General features: G+C 37.6%; 1 protein-coding gene and 2 non-coding genes across 3 annotated transcripts in view; 1 reads left to right on the forward strand and 2 right to left on the reverse strand.

Annotated features, from left to right (window-relative positions):
* The window catches only part of Cmklr2 (chemerin chemokine-like receptor 2), a 73,136-nt gene extending 67,734 nt beyond the window's left edge, over positions 1–5,402 (reverse strand). The window contains exon 1 of the mRNA XM_058578240.1: positions 5,146–5,402. The gene's annotated coding sequence lies outside the window, so the exon portion shown is untranslated. The remainder of the gene's footprint in view (positions 1–5,145) is intronic.
* On the reverse strand, positions 831–903 carry Trnaa-ugc (transfer RNA alanine (anticodon UGC)). Its single transcript has one exon. It is a non-coding gene; the product is annotated as a tRNA-Ala (tRNA).
* A 763-nt stretch (positions 5,403–6,165) lies between the features above and the next one.
* Positions 6,166–6,271, forward strand: LOC124105795 (U6 spliceosomal RNA). The gene has a single exon (XR_006855867.1). It is a non-coding gene; the product is annotated as a U6 spliceosomal RNA (small nuclear RNA).
* Positions 6,272–9,155: the final 2,884 nt, after the last annotated feature.

The following is a 9,155-nucleotide window of genomic DNA, read 5'->3' on the forward strand; positions in this document are numbered from 1 at the left end:
GGCCGCACCTCTTTAAAGTTCTGCCACCTTCCAATAGTACCACAGGTTGGGACCAAGCCTTTAACCCATGGGCCTTTAGGGGACATTCCTGATACAAACTATAGCATTAGTATATAGAAATACATCTGATTTTTGTATGTTGATTTTTGTACTCTGAAACATTACTGAAGTTTTTTATTATAACAGTTTTTTAGTGGAATCTTTCTTTTAAAGTTCTCTACATGTAAGGTAGTATCATCTGCAAACATTTCTTTTCTGTTCTTGAGGATTTCTTTTATTTCTTTTCTATCTCTTTTTCTTCTTTTGTCTAATTGCTATGGCTGAAATGTGCATCCTTGCCTTGTTCCTGATCTTAAAGGAAAAACTTTCAGTTTGTTACCATTGATGTTAGTTAGCTGTGTGCTCTTCATATGTGGTCTTCATGATGTTGAAGTCAATACTTTATGTATTCAGTTGGTTTAGAGTTTTTATCATAAAAGGGTGTTGAATGTTGTCAAATGTTCTTTTTGCATCTGGTCAGATGATCATGTGACTTTTATCTTTCATTCTGATAATTTGGTATATCATGTTAACTAATTTGGGTATACTGAAATGTCCTTGCAACTGAGGGAGAAATCCTATTTGGTATGTGATCCTTTTAATGCATTACTGAAATAGATTTGCTAGTATTTTGTTGAGGCTTTTTGTATCCGTATTCATCAGGGATATTGGCCTATAATTTTCTTTTCTTGTATTGCCTTTGTGTGGGTTTGGTATCAGAGGAATATAGGCCTCAAAAAGTGAGTTTTAGAACTGTTCTCTTCCCTTCAATCTTTTTTTTTTTTGTTTTATTGTGGTGCTGGGGATTGAACCCAGGGCCTTCTACTTGCAAGGCAAGCACTCTACCACTGAGCTACATCCCCAGCCCCCCCTTCAATCTTTTGGAAAGATTTGAGAGGTGTTGTTGTTAATTTTTTTTAATGTTTTATAGAATTGACCCTTGACAACATCTTCTAGGACCCCAGGCTTTTGTTCTGGGGGAGGTTTTTGATAACTGATTCAATCTCCTTGCTTTTATTAGTCTGTCCAGGCTTTCTATTTCTTCATGATTCAGTCTTAGTAGGTTGAATGTTTCTAGGAATTTATCCATTTTTTCTAGGTTATCCAATTTATTCTCACATAATTGCTGCTTATAGTCTCTTATGATCTTTTATTTCTGTGGTGTTAGTGCTTCAGTTTACTTAGTAATGATAAGTCTCTCTTTATGGTTTGTGTGTGGGTGTATGTTTGGGAATTACTGAATATTATGGGGAAAGTATCTGGCAAAAACTAGGTTTGCTTTTATTCCTTTTCCATTAATTATCTTTCTTGTGACTTAAGTTTAGTTATTTTTTTTTTTTTTTTGATTTTTTATTGTGGGTTGTTCAAAACATTACAAATTTCTTGACATATCATATTCCACACTTTGATAAGTTTAGTTATTATATCATTATATTTCTGTCATCCTTCTTCTCAGGTAGTCTTTTTTTCCTTCTTTCTTTTTTCCTTCATTGTTTTTTAAAAGTAAATGGTTTCCATCATGAGAATGGTGACACATTTTTACAGTCGGAACAATTTTTGCTCCAATAGCTGCTTAGGAACTAAGTAATTGTAAAACCCTTAAGAAGTTAAACACAGATCAGAGTTTTTCAACTATTTAAAAAAATTTAAATGTTAAAAAATTGCCCACAATCTTTCAGCTTACATTAACAAAAGAACTTTTGTATTTTATTTTTGTATTTTTCTAAGGAAAGGCACAGATTCTTTTTTTTTTTAAGTCAGTTTTTTTCCCACCACCCAAATATAAGTCAATTAAAAATAGATGGTACCAGGGGTGTTATGAAGTTTAAACTACAACTGGATATAAAATGAGCTCCCCTAAGTTGTAGATATGGTGTGAACTTTCTCTAATATGTATCTGAGAAGGGACTTTGTCTTGCTACCTAATGTAAAAGGCAGCTCTCAGATAGTATAATCACCCTGAACCACAAGTGGGAAACAGATGGCTTTTCAGCTGTGGACATAGCCAATTATGCTATAATCTTCTCCTTCTTGTCATCCTTCTCACAAATTAAACCTGGCAAATGATTGGGAACAACTCACAAGTCAGCAGGAACAACAAAAATATGTTGGATACGATTTACAATGATTTCTTCCTGATATAAGACAGAATGGTGCAGGGATGAAATTAGGGATCAAGATGACTTTAGGCTACATTTAAATTCTAAAAATGCTAATTTTACCAGGGTTACTGAATTAAAAATATCCATGTTTTATGCTTTTCAACCCTGGAATGGTCAACAGCATGTTTTTAGGAGGATATTATAGAATCACAACATATTATCATTAGAAGACACCTCTGAAAGGCAATTCCTAGGTGACAAAGTTCTAAGCAAAGTGGAACAAAGGCAATAATTAATTTCATAAAGTTCATCACATAAATAATTCCATAAGGAGAGCCACAGTCTTCTCTTAGAAACCATGCAGAAGCAAAGCTCCCACCTGTGCTTAAAATGGTATCAGAGTTACACTCTGAAGTGCTGATATTGTGTTTGTTTTGTTTTGTGGTACTAGGATTTGAACCCTGGGGTACTCTACCACTAAGCTTCATCTCCAGTCCTTTTTATTTTTTACTTTAAGACCAGGTCTCCCTGAGATGCTGAGGCTGGCCTTGAACTTGGGATCCCCCAACCTCAGCCTCCTCAATAGCTAAATTACAGGGATGTGCCACCTTGCCTTCTTTACATTTGATGTTTTGAAAAACAAAATGATTATTAAGTGTCCATAGTCAACCAGTCACCTAATATAATAACCCAATGAACTGGGGATAGTTCCTCCATTACAAAGCTTTACATAATTAGATACAATAGAAAGCAATAATTAGATACAATAGAGACCAATGCTATTCAAAAGGTGGTCACTATAAACACATGTAATCTAACATTAAAGTACTTAAGGAAAACTATGGAGTGGGTCAGGGTTTAGGATAAAGGTAGAATTAATATTAAACATGGAGGACTTGATGAAAAAGTTATGCAGCCTGGTCGCTTAGAAAAGAGAGAGAATCCAAGTCAAGTCTAAGACATATTATGCCTGGTTGAATTTTCATTAAGACCAAAGTCTCTCTAATGGCATGAAAAATAATTTAATATAAAATTAGGTCCATGTTGACTGTTGAATGTAGGAGAAAGTGCCATATAGATGTGAAATCTTTAACTTATCATAAATTTTTCTCTTTATCAGTTTATAATGATGAACCAAAAGTCTGGTAATGGAACATTCTGCTTAATTATATAGCTAAGAGTTGACATAGCTTTTTATTTATTAGGTTGTACCACATAAAATTTACTGTCACTAGACTTTGACTATGTCTGACATAATACAATGGTAGTTTCTTATGCTTCAAGAGAAAACATGTATTAATAATTCAATACATATAAGAAGACATGTATTGAATTATATGTAATCATTTGTCATTGTATAAATGTTTCTTCTTTGTGTTTTATTTCTACACAGTATATAAATATATTTAGCATTAAATTCATATTAAACATAGTTTTGTGGGGGATATTTGTTGTCATTGGTGGTTTTTTTTTCCCCCAGTAGTGGAGATTGAACTCAGTAACACTTTACCACTCACTGAGCTTTACATCCCAGCCCTTTTTATTTTTTATTTTGACTGGGATTTCTTAAGTTGCTCAGGCTGGCCTCCAATTTGCAAACCTCCTGCCTCAACCTCCAGAGTCACTGCGATGACAGATGTTGCCCTACCACTCCCAGCCAATATAATTTTGATGACTGGGAAAGCACATTCTGCTTTATCCACTCAGCATTGACTGGGCACCTGTTAGTCTCTAGCGCTCTGCTCCAGTTTGAGGTACAAAGATAAGTGGAATGTACTCCTTGTCCATGAGCCTCTCACAGTTCACTAATGCAGATAGCACTGTAATAGGTGATTATCACAGAGACCATGTGGAGGGGTGAAGAAGGCAGGCCCTGGAGGCACACAAAACCTGGGCTTTGCCACTTTTCCAAGATGTCCAACCTCTTAGCCTCTTGGAAATAATAATATTACCTCACAGTATTGTGAGAATTAACTGTGGAAACGCATGTGAAGTTGCTTAGCATTGCACTGTATTTAACAAGTACTCAGGAAATGTTAAGTATTACCCAATGTGTTAAATGCAACTTATGTAATTAGGCATGGTTGTTACTTGCTTCCTTTTGAATGTAGTCAGGTAAACTGGTTTTAATTATAAGCAACTCATGATTGGACAACCATAAGAGTTTATAGTGAAATTGTTTGCTCTTGAAAGTTGTTTGGAGAAAATTTCACCCTCTTTTTCCTGGAAATGGAACCTGTTGTCAATCAAAGTCTTGGTCTAGTGAAGTAGCTGAACAGATTTTACACATCTTTTAAAAATGAGGCTAACTTTCCCAGGTTCTCAACATTCTTTTAACGCCTTTTTAATTAAGAGGAACCCAGAAATTTATGGATTTGATGATAATTAAGAACTTTACTTCCCTCCTCGTTCAATCCACCTTTGCCTCTGTTACAAAAATAAATGTTAGTTATGAGCAGACTCTCTGTGGGCACGAATGCTGGGTTTTATCTTTTTTTTTTTTTTTTTTTTTTGGTACTGGGATTAAACCCAGGTTTGTGCTGCCTGCCACTGAGCTACATATCTCAACCCTTTTTATATTTTGAGACACAGTCTCACTAAGTTGCTGGGGCTGGTCTTAAATTTTTGTTCCTCCTGCTTTAGCTTCCTGAGTCACTGGGATTAAAGGCATGTACCACCGTGCCCAGCATGAATGTTATTTACCAAAACTCACTGAGTAATCTTTATGGTCAGTGAAATAATATTATTGAGCCTTACTATTTATGAGGCACTGTACTAGGCTCTGCAGCTATAAATATGGTAAGCAAACCTTTATAGGTTTGTGAAGGTCAGGGAAGAATTCATTTAGGTATATAACATTGAAAAATATAACTGGACAGGTGGCTGGGGATATAGGTCAGTGGCAGGGGGCTTATCTCTCATGCATGATGCTGGGGGTTCAATCTCTAGTATTGCAAGAAAGTACATAAGTAAAACTAATTGAAAAAAACAAACACAAACTTACCCTTTAGAAGAGCTGGTGTTTTTCCTCCTTAATTTCAACACCATCAGCCAGTTCACGAAATCAAAGTTTTGTCAAATAAATTGTATGGTTAACTTATAAAAGATGCTAAATTGATATAAATTATTCTATCACCAATTGAATTTATTTATTTATTTATTTTGCAGTATGGGGGATTGAATTCAGAGGTACTCTACCACTGAACTACATCCCCAGCCCTTTTTATTTTCTGTTTTGAGACAGGATATCCATAGGTTGCCCAGGCTGGCCTCAAACTTGCTATCATCCTATCTCAGCCTCCTGAGTAGCAGGGATTACCAGCGGGTGGTGCCCAGCCCGGCTCCTCCCCACTTTTTTTCTGGTACTGGGGTTTGAATTTAGGGCCTTGGACGTGCCAGGAAAGTGTTCCACCACTGAACTACTTCCCAGCCCCCTAATTCTATTTTTAACATTACACATGACCTTTTGTCTCAATGTTATTCTGCTCCATAAGGACTTTCATGTGATCAACTGTACTTAAAAATATAACATTCACCTCTAGAGTGATTTTATCATTACTAACACACACACACACACACATAAATGTATATTTAATTATAAATCCTTTTATACGCTGACCTAGAAGTAAGAAAATTTTAGAAGACTATATGAGGACCCTAGAAAAGCTCTTTATTTCTTGATCAGGAAGAATGCCTGGCTCTCCAAAGATATTTCACATCTAAATATGAAGTGTCTCCCTTCCCTGCCTTTTGTTTTCAGGGAGTTTACTGGGGAAGAGGGAATCCAGTACACACTTAAAACTGCTTGATTTGTGAGAAGGATGATAATATTACCAAACACTACATAAAGTGGTGTTTTCTTATTTCCTCAGAAATGTAATTTTTCTCTCAAAACACAGGGAGGAAAGAAAATAACTACAGACAGCATCTCACCCTTTTAACTTTCACTAGAAAATTTACAAGATTATCATGCTCATTTCTTTTAGCCTTAAATAAATAAAATCTTAATTAAATAAAAGGATGGGTGCTTGCTTCACAGCATGCATACTAAAACGGGAAGGATACAGAGAAGATTAGCATGGCTCCTGAGAAGGGATGACACGCAAATTCATGAAGTGTTTCATATTAAAAAAAAAAAAAGATGATTCTCAAGCTATTATGTGGAATCTTTTCAGATTGATTGGGTGGTCTTCAATGATTTACTACAGAATGACCATTTCTTCCCTTTTACATTTTTCTCAGGCAATCAGTGAATGATGTATTCATCAAACTTAAGAGAGGGCCCAGACAGAATATCTCTTGATGAGGCACATAATTGATCATTTCTCAAACCATTTGGATTACAGCGGGTCAAGGGAGACCATAGCAAGAAGCTTGACTAATGTACTGATATTTATCATGAGAAATGAACTCATATACAGAATCATTTGATGCAAAATAAATAAACTATTTTGCTACAGCATTATCACAAGATCAGAATATCTTACTTTGGAAAAAAAAAGGAGCACAATGAAGCTTTACTGTAAGAGCAGGAAAACTATTAGCTTGTTGCTTTTGGCAGTTTCTTTTATCAGATCTTTTCTCTTAGATTAAACATAAATCAAAATCGTTATCAAAACTAACAGGAATAAACAGGGTTTGTTGTTGCTCTGTGGTGGAACAGGAACCTAGCATAGCCTGAAGCCATGGGTTTAATCCCTAGCACCAGAAGACAGACAGACACAGACACACACAAACACATACAAATTATATTACCAAAAGTGCTCTGTTAACAGAGCTGTTGATCATTAAATTAGCCAGAAGCTGAAGAATTTGCAAACCTTTCAATAGGTCATATTGCTAGTAGTGTGTGTTATTTTATAATACACCCTAATTAAATGAGTAATCAAGTAAGGCAACAAGAACACTATATCACATTTATTGAACTCTTTTTATGAACCAGGTACTGTGTAGGCACTTACATATACTCTTTTATGTAATTCTTAAAACAGAACGGTTTATTCATGTGTTTTCTCCCCACATCACAGTGAGACAAGATTCACTTGGAATGAAAAATGTGTATGGTACAAGTAATTACTATATTTGATGGGTATCTATGTTTGGTTCATGGGGAGAAAAAAAAGCATAGTAATATTTACAACTAATAGGAAATACAAGGACACTAAAAATATAGAAAGTTAGGGAAAGGAAGGACAGTGGACATAGGAAAAAAAATTACAGTAATTGTTTGCTGTGTCACACCAAGTGTTTCGCAGTGTTTCTGAGCCAGGGTCCTCAGCCCGCTGCTCAGAAAACACTCATCCCAGAGGGGAGGAATTTTGAAAAAGAGAAAGAATTTAATTCAGAAGGTGCCAGAGTGGGGGAGGGGGAATCCATGGAGTCAAATGTGCCTCCCAGGACAGGGTCTAGCTGTATTTATAGGATGGAAAAAAACAGGGTAGTCAAAGGTGTGGGGAAAGGTGATGGGAATAAGAAAAGGTCAAACAAACAAACAAACAACAACAACAACAACAAACCACTGGTCTGTTCGTGCATAGACAAGCCTCAGGGCTCTTAATATGTTGCACGTTCAGAAAATGGCGACTAGCTTGACCTGAGGGTGGAGTTTGAGGCCGTATGATGTCAAAAAGACGTCTATCAGACACGTTCTGCAGGTCCAGGTGAGGGAGTAGCGGTTTCAACCAGTTTGAGCCAGACCAGGCTTCTTCCTCAAAATTCTTAGCGAAAAGCTTAAAACAGTCGTTACCATGGTGACCGTGCATCAGAGGTGTTATCTATAGTAAAGCTAGCAGGGGTCCATTCAGGTTTTGCCTGCGTGAATTTCGAAAGAAAAGATGTGCTCTTAGCTTTTTAAATTTTAACTAGGAAGGGAAAATGACTCAGGCTCTTACAAGAGAAAAAAATTGTTAATTTCGTTATGGGGACTCAGTTTCAAAAGGAAAAGACAGCTTGCTTTCTATACTCTCACAATATTCTCAGTGTTTCACTTCTGACACCAGACTGGGGAGTTTCTCCTATATCAAGTAATTCTTCAATTCTCAGTAGACATCAACTGGTTGTCATACTGAATTCTGACCCGTCTATCTGGAGATAGTACAGACCCCACAGGTTAAGAGCTCAGTCCCTCGAGGCAGCCCGCCCCCCAACCCCCACTTCAGATGCCAGCCGCAGGCTGTAACCTGTGCTTATGTGACCAGGTTACAAATCAGAGGTTTCCATGACTACCCCTCAGGTTCCATAGTTTACTAAAATAGCTTGGAGTCATCAGAAAAACGGTTTATTTACAAGATGACTGGTTTGTCACAGAGGACAGAACTCAGGAACAGACAGCAGGGAGAAATGCCCACATGTTGGAAGTGCAGAGCTTCAGGGCCCTGTCCTGACTCCACAGGACCTCCACGTGCTCACCAACCTGGAGATTCCAGGATTTATATGGGTGCACGATGACTGAATCATTGATCACTGCAATTTTAAGTCACTTTCCTTGGTCTAACCTCCCCCCAGGTGTGATAAGTAGGCTGTTGACATGGACGTCTGTGTGTGACTTTGGGCAGCGAGTACACACGGTTGTACCTAGAAAGGGGCCCGTTATCTATGGTAAAGGAGGTGGGTTGGATAGCTGTAAAGAATTAGAGCGGGGGAGGAGTGAATTTTGGAGGTCGCAGAGACAGAACGCGGTGCAATGGGGACCTGGCGCCACGGGCTGAGTGCGACGGTGGGAGTGGGGAGGGGTCACCCGCTTTGATCCGCGCTGTGTTCACCACGTGTGCGGTGCGGGCCAGGCGCTGCAGAGCGCAGTTTTCTTTTGTTTTCCTTTCTCTTCTCTTCCTTTTCCTTCTTTTTATTTTATATCCTCAGTCTTTCTTTTTTATTTTTTATTTTGAGACACGGACTCGCTACATCGTCTCTAGTGTCCTCGGAATTGCCATCCTGCCTCAGCCCCTTAAGTAGCTGGAAATATAGCCTTGCGCCACCAGGCTACCTCAGAGCGCAGTTTTCTTTTGTAACTAGGTG

This window comes from Marmota monax, unplaced genomic scaffold (genome assembly GCF_021218885.2).
Source record: "Marmota monax isolate L192 unplaced genomic scaffold, Marmota_monax_Labrador192_F-V1.1 WCK01_AAM20220418_F8-fsc00095, whole genome shotgun sequence".
Lineage (NCBI taxonomy): Eukaryota > Metazoa > Chordata > Mammalia > Rodentia > Sciuridae > Marmota > Marmota monax.